At 35.7% G+C, this 16,947-nt stretch overlaps 1 long non-coding RNA gene across 1 annotated transcript in view; it reads right to left on the bottom strand.

The window, feature by feature from the left end:
* Window positions 1-793: 793 nt before the first annotated feature.
* Window positions 794-16,947, bottom strand: part of LOC111612792 — an 83,476-nt gene continuing 67,322 nt past the window's right edge. The window contains exons 10-11 of the long non-coding RNA XR_002754675.1: window positions 10,701-10,736; window positions 794-811 (exon numbers count right to left, since the gene is read on the bottom strand). This is a non-coding gene — a long non-coding RNA (uncharacterized LOC111612792). The remainder of the gene's footprint in view (window positions 812-10,700; window positions 10,737-16,947) is intronic.

Raw genomic sequence — 16,947 nt, 5'->3', positions numbered from 1 at the left:
TATTTTTAAATGATTTTTCTCGATTTTGATTTTTCATGATTATGAAATTTTTTGATTTTGGGTCATTCACATTTTGTGAGCCAGAATCAGTATTTAATCACCAGTGCCGGCCCGAGGCAAGTTTTAGGATGGAGCGAGATCCTATTATGGCGCCCCCTTGGTTGCCCCTAATTTTATACCCTTTAATTTTCTTTACCACTGAGGCGCCCCCTAGGACTTAGCGCCCGGAGCGACTGCTCCGTTTGCCCTATGGTAGGGCCGGCTCTGTTTATCACTACTGTTTCTTTTTCCCACTTTGGCGTTAAAGTCCCCAATTAGATATTTGAAATGGTTTCTATTCAGTGTCTCGGCTACATCGTTCTTCTATTTCTTCGATTGGGTATGAAGTAGCAGGAGCTTATACTTGTAAAATCTGTATAGTGTACCTTTTTGTAAGCTATAAGGTTAAATTTGTTATTCAATCAGATATACTCGTTACGTCGACTGTTTTGTTTTTCCATTTCTTATTACTTAGGGATCCTACGCCGCTTGTTCTGCCCGTCAGTATCCTTCAGTAGTAAAGAGAATTGCCTGTTGTCAGATCTAATAGCTATTCACCTTTCCGTCTAATTTCACTAATTCCAATGACAAAATTGTAAATGTTAACATTCTGAAAAACTTTTACAAGTTTTTAAAAAAACACGAAATAGTTTTAAATTATTTCATATTGTTTAATGAAAATTATTGAACGTGAAAACTCAAACATTTGTGAAAAAGTTAATAAATAGATTTATAATACTTTTAGTTAACTTACCAACTGAAATGGATTGCTCTATAAAATTAAAAACACATAAATTCAATGTTATTTCTAAATTTAAAATTGAAAACAAGTTTATTTACAATAAATAATGCATATTTATGATAATATCTCGAGTTAATTGATAAACTTTGAGAATATAACATTTTTCATACATAATTTTATTAAATTAAATACTTTAGAATATTTTTAAGATATTAGTAGCGAACTCTTGACATTTTTCACGGTCCAACCGGACATTCTGAATCGTTTTACCGTATTTTCGAATACTGTAAGTAGAGAATAATCTTATTGTAAGCGGCAACCAGAAGTTTCTGGAAACAGTGAGACTCGGTTAAAGTTTCAAAATAGCAAGACCCTACAATGTTCCAGTAACGCCTTTATCAATTGACCTGCCTTCACTGTACCTCTGCTTTCATGCGCCTTTAGATATTGTACTGATATCTAANTAATATTTATTATTTTTGTATTTTGAACTTGTTGTTCTATTTTTTGAAATGTTCTAATTTACCTGACGATGATCTATTGATTGGATTGAAAACGTTTGTGTTAAGAATAAATCTCTCAGCGAGTGATCAGGTGTTGATTTAGTTATTGTTTATTATTTTAATATACAAGAAGAATAAATTATAATGGTTAAATTGTCGTTTTCTTGAATATTGGCAAAGGAACAGTGTGCCCATTTAGCACAACTCTCTGTACATGCAGAGTAATAACCCTCCACAATAGAAGCATTCTGTGTCATTTGTCGTTTGTTTCTTGTTAGGCCTACCCTTGCTGATGCCTGTAACTTTTGATTTTACGGAATTTCTTTCGGCAAACAAAGACCGTTTTCCTTGGAGTGTCGAAACTACTGTTGATTGTTTTTATTGTTCCATCAGCTGCTGCTTGTATGGTGTATCTGTTAGGATTGCTGTTTTCCTTCTCCTCTCCTTCTGCTATTTTCGATGTTTTTCTTCGTTCCAACATGTATGGAATTGGCATTATTTCTATGGGGGAGACTCCAGTAAAAACTGAATGAGTAGGCCTACTTGTAGTGGTGTAATCAGTGACCGTTTCTGCACCCAGATTAAGCATACCTCCGAATTCATGGTTTTGTTTGTTCTAAAACGTTAATCCTGGTATGTCCTGCTGCTGAAGGGGCCTGTTTGTCATCTCTGCAGCAATAAAGTCTGCAGCCGAAAATACTTCTGAATTCATTGGCTATATTCATAATCAATCTGGGGCAAGACGGAGTACCCCATCTTGTCCCCACCATCTTGCCCCAACGTGCACTTTTCATATTGACTGCAAACACAAGTCAACTTTATTTCAAAAGTTTTAAAGGTTAATTTGAATACCATAATATCTTCATCTAAAAGATAATGTAAAAGTTCACAATGATACTTTCTTTGTAGAAACTTTTCAGGAGGCGTAAAATTAAATGAAGTATTTTTGAAACATGGAAAACATTCTTACTTCCAAACAAAGAACGATTCGGACGTTCTCTCGTCCCATGATCCCTTTTGAGGTTAACATTTAATTCCCCAAATAACAGCTAGATGAAAGCACGTTAACCACGAATAAACAAACAGACGTCCCCGTCTTACCCCATGACCCCATCTTGCACCACTTTCTCCTATGTGTTTGACTGTGATACAATAGCCATACTTTTTATCCAGCGCTGCGTCTGTCATTATTGGCCGTGAGAGATTGTGACAAAATTTTAAATTTTAACATTCTGAAAAACTTACGAATTTTTAAAAAAACGCGAAATAGTTTAAAATTATTTCATATTGTTTAATTGAAATTATTGAACATGAAAACTCAAACATTTGTGAAAAAGTTAATAAATAGATTTATAATACTTTTAGTTAACTTAACCGCGGGAAAAAAATCGCTCTATAAAATTAAAAACACATAAATTCAATGCTATTTCTAAATTTAAAATTGAAAATAAGTTTATTTACAATAAATAATGTATCTTTGTGGTAATATCTTGAGTTAATTGATAAACTTTGAGAATATAACATTTTCATATATAATTTTATTACATTAAATAATTTAGAATATTTTAAAGATATTAGTAGCGAACTCTTGACATCTTCCACGGTCCAACCGAACATTCTGAATCGTTTTACCGTATTCTCGATTACTGTAAGCAGAAGATCATCTTATTGTAAGCGGCAACCAGAAGTTTCTGGAAACAGTGAGACTCGGTTAAAGTTTCGAAATAGCAAGATCCTACAATGTTCCAGTAACGCCTTTATCAAGTTGACTATGCCTTCACTCTACCTCTACTTTAATGCGCGTTCAGATATTGTACTGATATCTAATTTTGGATGGTTAGATTTTGATGGATAAGATAGCTGTAATTTCTACAATACGTTTTGACTATTTTTGTGACGACGTGGGTAAGCACGTGTATGTTAAGTTGTACCAAACAGACTGACACGCAATTTCACTGTCCCCATTTTAGGGGATGACACTGCCAGGATCCAAACTCATTAGCATCTCACTCGGTTCTCTAGCAATATTTCATTAGATAATTTATAACTACTTGTACAGTTAATCATCATCATCATCATCATCACTTTCAGCTTATTCTAACATTTCCAATTATGGTGTAGCCTCTCTTGCATAATCGTCTTTTATTTCTCGTGGATAATACATCATAATTCTTGTGGACCATCTGTTGTCAGTCCTTCTCGCTAGATGTCCTGCCCATTGCCATTTGAGAGATTTAATTATGTGGATTACACTAGTTACCTGGGTTATCTGCCTGATCCACTGTATTTTTTTGTAATCTCTCTTATTTATTCGTAGCATGTATCGCTTCATTCACCTTTGAGCGACTTGCAGCTTCGCTGTTATTTCTTTCTTTAGTGTCCAAGTTTCGCATCGGTATGTCATGACTGGTATTGCTCAAACGCTCTTTTCTTCAGGTGAATTGGCATTCTGGACTTGACGATTACAATATTTCGTATACAGTTATTATGCTAGTTTGATTCTCCTGTTGAGTTCTGGAAGTAGTGAGCCAGATTTGGGTATTACTTGGTACAAGTAGTCCTAGGTATATATACTCATCTACTGTTTCCAGTATGGTGTTATTTACTGTTATGTCTTGATTGTCTCCAGTTCATTGTACATGATTTTCGTTTCCGCCAAGTTCATTTTAAAGCCAATTTCATTGCTATCTGCGTTTAAATTAGTGATTATTTCTTGTTGTTCTGTGCATATTGTTGTTCTGTAGGATATTTAGCTATCAAGGCGACATCGTCAACGATTCTTAGATGGTTGATGTAACACATCTATAGACAGATCTTTGTTCTTCCAGTGCATTTTACGGAAAACATTTTCTAGGATTGCCATGAAAAGTTTCGGGGATATTGAGTCTTCTTGTCGAATGCCTTTAGTACTGGGAAATTGTGGAGTGTCATCATATATTTTCACTTCAGCTTTTTCTTCTCTGTAATGTTGACCAGACAGAAAGGAAAATTCTTATTTTAAAACAAACGCGATGCGGTTATGAACGACGGAGGGAATGTCGACCGAGAGAGAGGGAGTCTTGTCAGGTGCTCGTATACAAGTGCCTGGGTGCAAACAATGGAGGCGAATGACCAAGCGGGACATTTGTTAAGACATGTAAGCCCTAAACCATTTGGGGGTAAACCGCCACAAAAACATCTGACAAATCGGTTAAGTTCAAAAACGTCAGAGAAAGACAATAACGGAGTAAAATACGAGCGCAGACTTCAAAGCTCTGTCGACACCTCTCTGACCTTTCTCGCAACCCGACTCGGTCTCGGAATCGGAGATAGAAGAATGACGACCAACCGGGGTGAGGGAGAAGGAACACAAGACCAATCAAAAGGGTATAATTTATAATAGAACTTTGTTACTTGTTGTATTATTTCGTTTTTGTTTGTGGCCCATGTGTTTTCGTTTATCAGCGTATTTTTTGTTACTTTCCCATAATTAGCATTTTTTAAAAATTCCGTTGTAGCTTTTTCTATTTTCAATTGCATTGTCAATCAGTTGTTCATTGTATTTCCTAATATCCTTTGTTATCTGTTTCCTTGTTCTCTTGCGTAATTCTTTGTACAGTATTCTATTCTCTGTGTATTGGTACTTGTTTTCATTTCCCGTCTTCGTTTGAACAAATCTTTAGTTTCATCCGACAGTTTCTTGTGTTAATTTTTGTTGCAGTTTTTCTATCTTTTTAGCACAGTCGAGAATAATTTCCATTAGCTGAAAGCTATCGTCTTGGTTCTGTAGTCTTTCGTCGAGTGCCCTTTAGTTTTGATCTGAGTTTTTCATTAGGTTGTTGACGTTGATTTCTGATGTTTTTGGTTTTCTGACTAAGTTAAATCTTCCTAGTTTTAAATCTAAGATAATTCTCGATATGACCAGTTGATGGTCACTGCCTGTTTGGAAATTATTAAGAACGCTGACATCCTTAACTGTGTGCCTTGTTAATAAGAATGTAGTCAATTTCGTTCTTAGTCGCTGCATTTGGTGCTTTCCATGTCCATTTTATGTTGGGGTTCTTCTTGAAGAATGTACTCGATATAGACTTGTTGTGGTAACTTGCAAATTGCATCAGTCTTTCTCCTCTTTTATCAAATCCATAGATCCCCATGACTTGTTCCTAGTCGTTTCTTTTTTCCACTTTGGCGTTAAAGTCCCAATTAGATATTTGAAGTGGCTTCTATTCAGTGTCTCGGTTACATCGTTACAGAATTCCTCTATTTCTTCGTCTGGGTGTGAAATTGCTTGAGTCTATACTTGTACAATCTGTATAGTGTACCTTTTTGTAAGCTACAAGGTTAAGTTGGCTATTCAATCAGAGATACTCGTTACGTCGACTATTCTGTTTTTCTGTGTTGGTAGTTTTGGTTTAGAGTGCGCGGATTTTTAGCATCCTCTGCCCTCCTGATTGGTTCCTGAGGTCTACCCCTCCCAGGGTCATTTGGGCCTACGGAGAATAAGAGCCGTGGTTTTTCTTGTGCCATGGCATACATGGGTGCCTTACCATGGTGCTTCAGTGAGGGTTGGCAAGGGGCAAGTGATGACATCCATTGGTGTTTGCCATTTACTGATGAACCTTTGGTTAACTGCAAGGTTTTACGTCCTGGGAGGTGGGTCACCACGCCCCTAAGCCGAATTGTGCAGTTAATGTTGGTCAGTAATATGCAGAGGTGACACATGACACCCTTTCATCTTCCCACCCCGTCGATCTTTAACCACCAAAACTTAATAGCATCAATCCTCTAACACACAAACCTCTCTCCAAAATTTCAAAAATGTTCGAAAAAAAGAACTGGAGTTATTAACTTCAAAGAAGTTGAATAAAACCGTGAAAATTATAACGAACGCGTTCTAATAAACATGATGAATAAATTAATCTGTTTCCAGATTTTATGTCAACTCCGTAGATACTGTATTGTTGCTAAATTTCTCGACCGTATCAAAGAAATTGGAGATCTCACGCAATAACATCATGTAATATTACGTTATTTTATGTAATAACTAGCAGGTGGGCCCGGCGTTGCTCGGGCAAAAGTAACGATAACTAAGATAAAGATTATTACGTTACAGTAAACCTTACCCGTTTTCACAGAATGCAAGAATTGNCCTTTAGATATTGTACTGATATCTAATTTTGGATGGTTAGATTTTGATGGATAAGATAGTTGTGATTTCTACAATACGTTTGGACTATTTTTGTGACGACGTGGGTAAACATGTATATGTTAAGTTTTACCGAACAGACTGACACGCAATTTCACTGTCCCCATTTTAGGGGCGATAGGATGACACTGCCAGGTTCCAAACTCATTAGCATCTCACTCGGTTCTCTAGCATTATCTCACTAGGTAATTTATAACAACTTGTGCAGTTAATCATCATCATCATCCAATTATTTCCAATTATGGTGTAGCCTCTCTTGCATAATCGTCTTTTATTTGTTTCTATGTTTGCCTATGATTTGCTTCTCTTCACCATGTTGTGCCTGCTGATTTCTTTATGTCATAGTCCCATCTTAAGCTTGGACGTCCTCTGGGCCTCTTAATTGTCGTGGACCATCTGTTGTTAGTCCTTCTCGCTAGATGTCCTGCCTATTGCTATTTGAGAGATTTAATTATGTGGATTACAGCAGTTACCTAAGTTATCTGCGTAATCCACTCTATTCTTTTGTAATCTCTCTTAGTTATTCCTAGCATGTATCACTTGATTCACCTTTGAGTGACTTGGAGCTTCGTTGTTATTTTTTTCTTTAGTCATGATTAATCCATGTCATGACTAAAGAAATGTCGCATCCTTATGTCATGACTAATATTGATCAATCGCTGTTTTCTTCAGGTGGATTGGCATTCCGGACTTGAAGATTACAAAGTATCGTCCAAATGTATAGGTATCATGCCAGTTTGATTCTACTGTTGACTTCTGGAAGTAGTGAACCAGATTTGCGTATTACTTGGGACAAGTAGTCCCAGGTATGTATATACTCATCTATTGTTTCTGGTGTGGTGTCATTTATTGTTATGTCATGATTGTCTCTAGTTCATCGTACATGGTTTTCGTTTCCTCCAATTTGATTTTAAGGCCAATTTCATTGCTATCTGCGTTTGAATTAGTGATTATTTCTTGTTATTCTGTAGGATCTTTAGCTATCAGGACGATATCATCAACGAAACTTATATGATTGACGTGTTCTCCATCTACAGATAGACCTTTGTTCTTCCAGTGCATTTTACGGAATACATTTTCTAGGGTTGCCATGAAGAGCTTGGGGGATATTGAGTCTCGAATGCCTTTAGTAGTGGGAAATTTTGGATTGTCATCATATATTTTCACTTTAGCTTTTAATTCTGTGTAATGTTGACCAGGCAGAAAGGAAAATGCTTGTTTTAAAACAAACGCGACGCGATGATGAACGACGAAGGGAATGTCGACCGAGAGAGAGGGAGTCTTGTCAGGGTACTCGTATACAAGTGCCTGTGTACAAACAATCGAGAAAACGGGGCTAATGACCAAGGGGACATTTGTTAAGTCACGTAAGCCCTAAACTATTTGGGGTAAACTGCCACAAAAACATCTGGCAAATCGGTTAAGTTCAAAAACGTCAGAGAAAGACAATAACGGAGTAAAATACGAGCGCAGACTTCAAAGCTGCGTCAACACCTTTCGGACCTGTCCCGCGACTCGAATCGGTCTCGGTTTCGCCTGGAGATAGAAGAATGTCCAATCGGAGTGAGGGAGAAGGGATACAAGACCAATCAAAAGGGTGTAATTTATGGTAGAACTTTGTTACTTGTTTTATTATTTCGTTTTTGTTTGTGGCCCGTGTGTTTTCGTTTACCAGCGCGATTATTTGTTACTTCCCCATGATTAGCATTTTTTAAAAATCCCATTGTAGCTTTTTCTATTTTCAATTGCATTGTCAATCAGTTGTTCATTGTATTTCCTAATATCATTTGTTATCTTTTTCCTTGTTCTCTTGCGTAATTCTTTGTACAGTATTCTATTCTCTGTGTATTGGTACTTGTTTTTATTTCACGTCTTCGTTTTAACAAATTTTTAGTTTTATCCGACAGTTTCTTGTGTTCATTTTTGTTGCGGTTTTTCTATCTTTTTAGCACAGTCCAGAATAATTTCCATTAGCTGAAAGCTATTGTCTTGGTACTGTAGTCTTTTGTCGAGTGCCCTTTAGTTTTGATCTGAGTTTTTCATTAGGTTGTTGACGTTGATTTCTGATGTTTTTGGTTTTCTGACTAAGTTAAGTCTTTTTAGTTTTAAATCTAAGATAATTCTCGATATGACCAGTTGATGGTCACTGCCTGTTTGGAATTTATTAAGAACGCTGACATCCTTAACTGTGTGTCTTGTTGGTAAGAATGTAGTCAATTTCGTTCTTAGTCGCTGCATTTGGTGCTTTCCATGTCCATTTTCTGTCGGGGTTCTTCTTGAAGAATGTACTCGATATGGACTTGTGGTAACTTGCAAATTGCACCAGTCTTTCTCCTCTTTTGTTCCTTTCATCAAATCCATAGATCCCCATGACTTGTTCCTGGTCGTTTGTTTTTTCCACTTTGGCGTTAAAGTCCCCAATTAGATATTTGAAATGGCTTCTATACAGTGTTTCGGCTATATCGTTACAGAATTCCTCTATTTCTTCGTCTGGGTGTGAAATTGCTTAAGTGTATACTTGTACAATCTGTATAGTGTACCTTTTTGTAAGCTATAAGGTTAAGTTGGCTATTCAATCAGAGATAATCGTTACGTCGACTATTCTGTTTTTCTGTGTGGGTACTGTGCGGATTTTTACCATACTCTGCCCTCCTAATTGGTTCCTGATGTCTACCCCTCCTAGAGTCATTCGGGCCTACGGAGAATAAGAGCCGTGGTTTTTCTTGTGCCATGGCATACAGGGGTACCTTACCATGGTGCTTCAGTGAGGGTTGGCAAGGGGCAAGTGATGACATCCATTGGTGTTTGCCATTTACTGATGAACCTTTGGTTAACTGCAAGGTTTACATCCTGGGAGGTGGGTTGCCAAGTCCCTACGCCGAATTGTGTAGTTAATGTTGGTCAGTAATATGCAGAGGTAATGACACATGACCCCCTTTTATCTTCCCACCCCGTCGATCTTTAACCACCAAAACTTAATAGCATCAATCCTCTAACACACAAACCTCTCTCCAAAATTTAAAAACTTTTGGACAAAAAGCGCTGGAGTTATTATTGAGATATATATATATAGCTGAAAGCTATTGACTTGGTACTATTATAATGGAAATTATATTATTATTCAATTTGTCAGTTATTTTTGAAGCAATGTACGAGTTTACAATGTTAATTTTTTTTATTTTTTAACATTATCTGTTTACATAAAAACGGTAAATTATTAATGTTCCATTTCGTATATATATACGTAGGCATATACAGTGGGTGATCGGTTAACGAACAGATCGGATAACGAACAGATCGGATAATGAACACTTTCGCGAAAGATTTTTATGTTCGGACAACGAACACATGATCGGATAACGAACACCCAACAGAACAAATACAAGAAGAAGCGACGTAAAATAATGAATACCGATTGGTCTTCCCTTGTCTTCGGGCAACAATTCGAAACTTTTCGGAGTGTGGGAGACGTCGACATCGACGCTCAAGCCGATCGGATAGTATTCCTCCGAACTTTGAAATTCTCCCTTGTAATTCCAGCCTTTTATTTTTCTGACAAAACAATTCTTTTGTGTATTCACGAGACTGTCGGGTAGGCACTCGTTAAGTTTTGCGTCTGTTTTTCTTTTCGAAAGATGAGAGTATAATAGCAAAGGTAGAGAGTGGACAGAAGATACCTAATGTTGCCGGGCAATATGGAATAAACAGGTCTACAGTAGGCCTCAGTTCAATCTTATTTAAGAAAAATGCTGTGTAATCAAAAAGACTCCAGCAGCTAAAGCAGTAACAAAAATCACTTCTGAGAAATAAAGAACATCGAAGAGTTCGTAATGGAACCTAAAACTGATCTGACGACAGAAGAACGCCTAGAACTTTTGAATGAAGAACACCAAGAAACTCAGCAAGATATGTTTTCTTCTGAAAAAGAGGATTAGTGTCGATATCTTTAAAGATCCTTTGTAGAAGTGGGAGGATGTCAGAACAACGGTCTTAGAATGGCATCCAAACCATGTTGAGGCTTGGGGACCTCTACAATTACAATGCTATTAATTACTTACGAAAAATCGTGAAGAAGAGAGAAAAGCAATCGACATTAGACAGATTCTTTAACCCTTTCAAACGGAAAAAACATGACTAATAAAAACGCAACACTGTGTATGTAGGCCTATAATATTTACTATCAGAACTACTGTATTAATATAATTTATTATAAAAATTAACGAAATCTTACACCGACTACAGCTGGTCCAAAACTTTGATCCGGAATCTAAAAGAATAATATATTAATTTTTTATGTGCAATATGAGAGAAAACTTATGCAATCTATAACACTTTTTTACTAATAAAAAATTATTACTACTCTAAACATTAGAATATTTTAAATTTATGTTAACTATATTCTAAATATGCTTATTTATTAAACATTAAGGTGATTTAGGTAAAACCAGGTCACCAAAAGTGTTCTGGTTAGGTTAATAATTTCATTTAATACTTATTATTTTACTTGTTTTATTTATATTTGTAGAACATTAATACAGTATTAAAGTAAAACAATTTACTAAATTCTCAGAAATGAAACTTCAAACTTTATATTTTATTTTCGAGTTTTACAGTAACTTCTTTTGTACTGTTATGTTCACTGCAGTAGACTAATCTCATTGTTATTTATTGCTCCCAAATTGGATAAGTTGTTCCAATTTTACTTTTTCAATATTAATTTTTTTAGGTTTTTTAAAAAATATTTTACTATTTTTACTTTTATATTGAACTTTTTGTTTTCAAGAAAGTTCGGTCCTGTCGATTAAATTAGCATTTAGCGTAATTCTCCGTGTCAAACCTCTGTTCGAATTTCAAGGAAGTTTAATGACGCATTGAAAAAGGTAAAAATAGGTGATCTCTTTTCATTCCATTAAACTTGCTTGGAGTTTGTACGTTGCCATTCACTGTCCGAGCACCATTGTGAGTCGTGCCAACGCCAGAATAGTCTTAACAGAGGCAGCGTAATATGTGCTGGTGCCTCGTTTAACTAATTAAGCCAAACCAATCCAAAAATAGTATCCGTCAAAGTAGAAATCTGTGTGACTGACTTAAATCTATAGATCACTCCGCCTTTCCCTACTTTTCCAATTATCACCAGGCTAAAAGAGAGTTCGCCTTTGTTTACACAATTGCTTGTTTCGAGGAAAAACTATCGTATTCATAACTGATAAAACTCGAACAGCTTAACTATATTTGTGGCAAAATTACGACAGAACTAACCCATCCTGTCACCCTATCATCATCCCTAAATTAAGAACAGTTGGTGTTGACCAAGTGCAATCTGTCATCTCTCCGACTCTAACTTGTGATTGTGTTTTTCGAACTGTGTTGGCATTGCCAGCTTGCCAGCTCTGACCCTGTTGGATTGCTGTTGTATCAGGTAGGCATAAGTTGTACCTATTCCTTATCTAAAGGACAGTACAGCTAATAAGCCTAAATACCGTATTTTATCGATTTAATCCGCGCTCAGATAAAGACTGCATTTAATTTAATGCATCACTCATCTTATATTCAAAATAAAAACTGTTGTAAATTAATATGTAAAAGTTCTTTACCATTTGAAATTTTACGTAAGGGCCCAGAAATAGTTTGTTTATGTAAAGGATGAAACATTGTGTAACCTGGCTAGTATCTCCAAATAGAAGATACTCAAGGTAAGACATTTGTTTAAAAAACTTTAAATCAACATGGAGAATGTACTGTACAATTAAATACAAAGAAGTTTGATAGGACAGACTTTACGAGTTGGAAATTTAGAATCAAAACGGTCATGGAAAATAAAGGATTAGAAAAATACTTATTTGGATGATTCTCCTATACACGAATCCGAAAAGGAAATTTAGAGGAAATTTGATGCCCTAGTTAAGGAAATATTAACATGCTCCATAAATGATACCAAAGTGTCGTTAATTCTAACATGTAGAATAAATAAAGAAACCTGGGAATCGCTGATTAAGACATATGAAGGCGACATTAGACGGAGACGTATTGAGGCTAGAAATGAAGTATCAAGGGTACAAATGAAAGGAAACGAGGCCTGAAAAGAATATCCGTTAAGAGCGGAAAAACTACTTGAAAACGCGGGTATACTGAGTGCGCAGATAGACGATAACGAATTCGTAAGTGTCCTAATAAAAGGATTACCGAATAAATATAATTTAATAGCTATAAAGATTGAAGACAAAGAAAGGATGAGCATGAGTGATATCTACAGGCTCTTCAACACATATGATGAGAGTTACGATCAAGCCGAATATAAAAATCTTCCAGCAGCGTACAAAGCAAAAATTAAGGAGCAAAATAGTTAAGCTAGGTGAAAATACTAACCGAGAAAGAATAATTTGTTTCGTTTGTAACAGAGTTAACAGAGTAGAGCATAAAGCTTCTCAGTGCCGGTATAACTCAAGAAAGTATTTAGAGAATCCAAGGGCAGATGGACACAGAGAAACAAATTTTAAGAAATCTTCAAGAGCAACCGTTGCAAAGACCGGGGAAAAAGGCACAAAAACAAACACAGCTCTAGCCTTGAAAGCAAGAATTATTACAGAAACTAATTCAGAAAATGAACAGTGGAGTTACCACTCACATGACATGCAACTTACATAGTATGATGCAAAAACAACGAAATGAAACAAAAATAGCCCTAGCTGATGATAGTTATATAATATCCGAAGCCCGAGGTACTGTTGACTAGACGGTAAAATTGGCATCAAAGTAATACTAAAGGATGTACTCTATGTACAGTACTGTACAGTACCTTAGCTAACAAGTAATTTAACATCAGCAAAGAAACTAATAGATGATGATAAAAGTGTGGTTTTTAATAAGGATGATGGTCAAATATTAAATGATGAACGGGTAATAATAATCTTGGAAAAATAAAACACGATTTTTATACGATTACACCTAAAAAATTAAACACGAACTCAGTCTTAAAGGAAAGGAATCATGCTGGAAACCTGACATAAAAGATTAGCTCATATAAGGATCCCTACATGGACTTTATGATAAAATATGATATGTATACAAATTCAACTATCATTCAAGAAACAGGCTGGAACACTGTGTTACATGCGTTCAGCAAAATATGCTAGGAAACGCTTTAAAGAAATCTGAAGACAAACTAAAAAACCATTTGAACTCTTACATTTGGATATAATAGGTCCAATCATGATAGCATCCATCGGGGAGTTAGATTTGTCCCAACAATAGTCGATGACAATTCCAGAAAAGTGTTTACATCATCCTTGGAACAAAAATCCGATACGCATGAAACACTGAAGGAATTTATTGAGAGGCTACAAAACGATAAAAGACGTAAGGAATGATAATGGCACGAAATTTTTAAATAAAGAAATGAAACAATACTTAAAACGAAAAGGCGTAGAACATAAATTAACCACATATTATTCACCTGCTCAAATTGGTATTGTAGAAACGGCCAATTAAAGTCTGGTTGAGAGAAGGAACAAGAGCCATATTAATACAGCAGATTTTCCAACAAACTTCTAAACAGAAGCAATGAATACTTTAACCCACATAAAAAATCGAATACCTTCAAAAATGTTTGATAAGAAGACATCTGAAGAACTATTTAGAGGTAAGAGACCAACGGTCGGACACTTAAAAGTCTTTGGTTGTCAAGTACTGTACTGTACAACATTGGACTTCTAAACAAATCAGGGGAAAATTTGATAAAGTGACTGAGCCAGGAATATTTGTGGGGTGTGAAATTCGAAGTTAATAAAAGCATTTAATACTTTAAAAGTTTAATAAATTTAAAATAAAAATGTCCTCAACCAAAGGAATTTGACCCTACAAAAACGAAATCTAAAGTACATGCGAGAATTATAACTCTTTTTGTTTTAATATAAACATTCTCACGATTAAACCGTATATAGTTTACAGTTATCGGCGATATTCGTCATATTGTTGTCATTCTAACAACACCTTTAACCTCACACCTGGTAAAACAATTGATCACCTGACGAATTTTCCCACCAAAAAGGTATAAAAGCCATCCTCCTTCCCCCTCTCCGGGGAATCGCTGATCAAGAAGTCGCCATAGCACCATCAAGACGGACATTCGCTTCCCTCTAAACGGCCGCACCCAAAATTAGAAGACCTTCGATCCCAACCTTCAACTTGGATCCCGCTTTTCTGAAATTAAGGACCGTCGATATCATCGCAAGAGGTATGAACGCTTTATTGTAAGCTCTCTCTCTCATACGCGAATGAGACGTAACGTGTTAGAACGTTTGTTTTATTATTTGTCTGTAATAAATTGTTAGTTTAGAAAAATGGTGTCTTTATTCGACTATGCCAACGCCTTATCGTCGGCCCCGTAACTCTCCTCCACTCGCGTAACGCGTAACCGCACGTTACTACCATCCCTGACAAGAAAGTAGGTCACCGACCAGTGGCCGGAAGGAGAGGACTCCTCTTCCCTCCCGCTGGCTCACATATTGGTGTCACGGAAGTGGGGTTGGAATCTAGAAATCCCTAGAACCCTCACATGGGGTATTCGAATGAAAGAAAGGACATTTAGAAACTTTAACCCAACAAATTCAAATATAGCGAAAACTAGAAATGTCATTTTCCTTGAACATAAAAAGTATGAAATACTGTAGTCTCCTATCACCCAACGAACAATGTAACAAAAGGGACTACGCATTAATAAAATTAACACGTAATGAATTCACACTACATCAGTGTGATGAAACTCTGTATCAAGATGAGGAACAACATGAGGAAAACTCGAATTATTACATCGAAGGGGATTTCTGGAAGATACAAGTTAAAAAGCAACGCCAAGACCAAGATTTTACTATGAATCTCCACTAAGTGAGGAAGAAAGTAATTTAACGATGAACACGGAGACCCAACATATCAGCCAACGGAAACCAACTTCATGACTTCCTGTGAGTTATACATCCGAAAAACATGAAGAAGCCATTAATTCTCTAGATAAACAAAAGTGGATCGAGGTGACGAATAGAGAAATGAGGTCCCTGGCAAAACATAAAATATGGGAGATTATTAAAACCAATAAAATGTAGATGAGTATACTCTATAAAAAACAAATCCAGAAACATTCGAAAAACAATATAAGGCAAGACTCCTAGCTCTTGGTTGCTGGCAAATATTTGGTAAAGACTACAGGGCTCACCAGTAACGAAGGCAGACAACTTTAGAACTCTTACAACGAATGCTGCGATGAAAGACTGTGAAATACACCATTATGACGTAGAGACTGAATTTTTGTATGACAAGTTGGAAGAAAAATCTATATGAAGCAGCCTGAAGGGTTTTAAGAGAAACAAGACTCAAATATTGACATGAAAACTTAACAAAGCCCTAACAATCCGGAAAAGTTTGGTATGAGACACTGAAGGATTACCTTACGAGATTTGATTTCAAAAACTTTAAATTCGATAAATGTGTATTCAGTTACGAAAAAAATAACTCAAAATTAATACTGGGGCTACATGTAGATAATATGATACTGTAATTATAAAATCCAATACTGAAATTTTAGAAGCATTATAAAAGACAAAAAATATTTTGTATTAAAGGAGTATACTAAAACAAACAACATTCTGGATATAGAAATAATAAGAAATGACAATGTCATGATAAAACAAGAATCGTACATAAGACAGTTGTTTAAAAAATTTAATATGGAGGACTCCAATTCAGTTGCAACTTCCATAGAAGTCAATATATATTTCGAGAAGTTTGAGACCTCAAAGTCATGTGATCGAAGGAAATATCAAGAAATATTAGGATCATTGATGTATTTAGATACAAAATCCAGGCCAGACATTGCATATGATCTAACACCATCAAAATACCATAAAGATCCACAAGAAATCCAAATGGAAAATATAAAAAGTCTTCTTTCTATATTTAAAAGAAATACTAGATCATGGGATAATTATAAAGTAAAGGAAATATGGCAAACTTATTACGAAGAAGTGCAATTGCAATGTTATTGTAATGCAAGTTGGAAGTGTGGCACAACAAGGCAATACCAAACAACTAGAATTATATATCAACTACGACCAAATCTCATTTAATGGACATCTAAAACACAACTAAACACTGTCTTATCGACATGTGATGCGGAAATAAATGTTATAGTAACCAGTATAAGAGAGGAAATTTATTTACAATTACTCATCTGATACAATTACAATAGTCTGATGGTTTGATTTTAACCTTCTGTGATCGAAAAGATCACAGAATATTAAAATCAAACCAACAGACTACTATATACAGTGGTACCTCAGGTTACGAACGCCCCAGCATACGAAATTTTCAGGATACGACATGAAATTCGAACATATTTTTGCTCCACGATACGAACAAAAACTCACCATACGACGTTACATTAGTTCGCATTTTTCATTTGTTTTTCTTACTACAGTTATTTTTTT

The sequence above is a fragment of the Centruroides sculpturatus genome, unplaced genomic scaffold, assembly GCF_000671375.1.
Source record: "Centruroides sculpturatus isolate CEXI.00-Female unplaced genomic scaffold, Cexi_2.0 scaffold1570, whole genome shotgun sequence".
Taxonomy (NCBI): domain Eukaryota; kingdom Metazoa; phylum Arthropoda; class Arachnida; order Scorpiones; family Buthidae; genus Centruroides; species Centruroides sculpturatus.
Note: the sequence above shows the minus strand (reverse complement) of the source record. Positions and strands in the feature narration are given on the sequence as shown.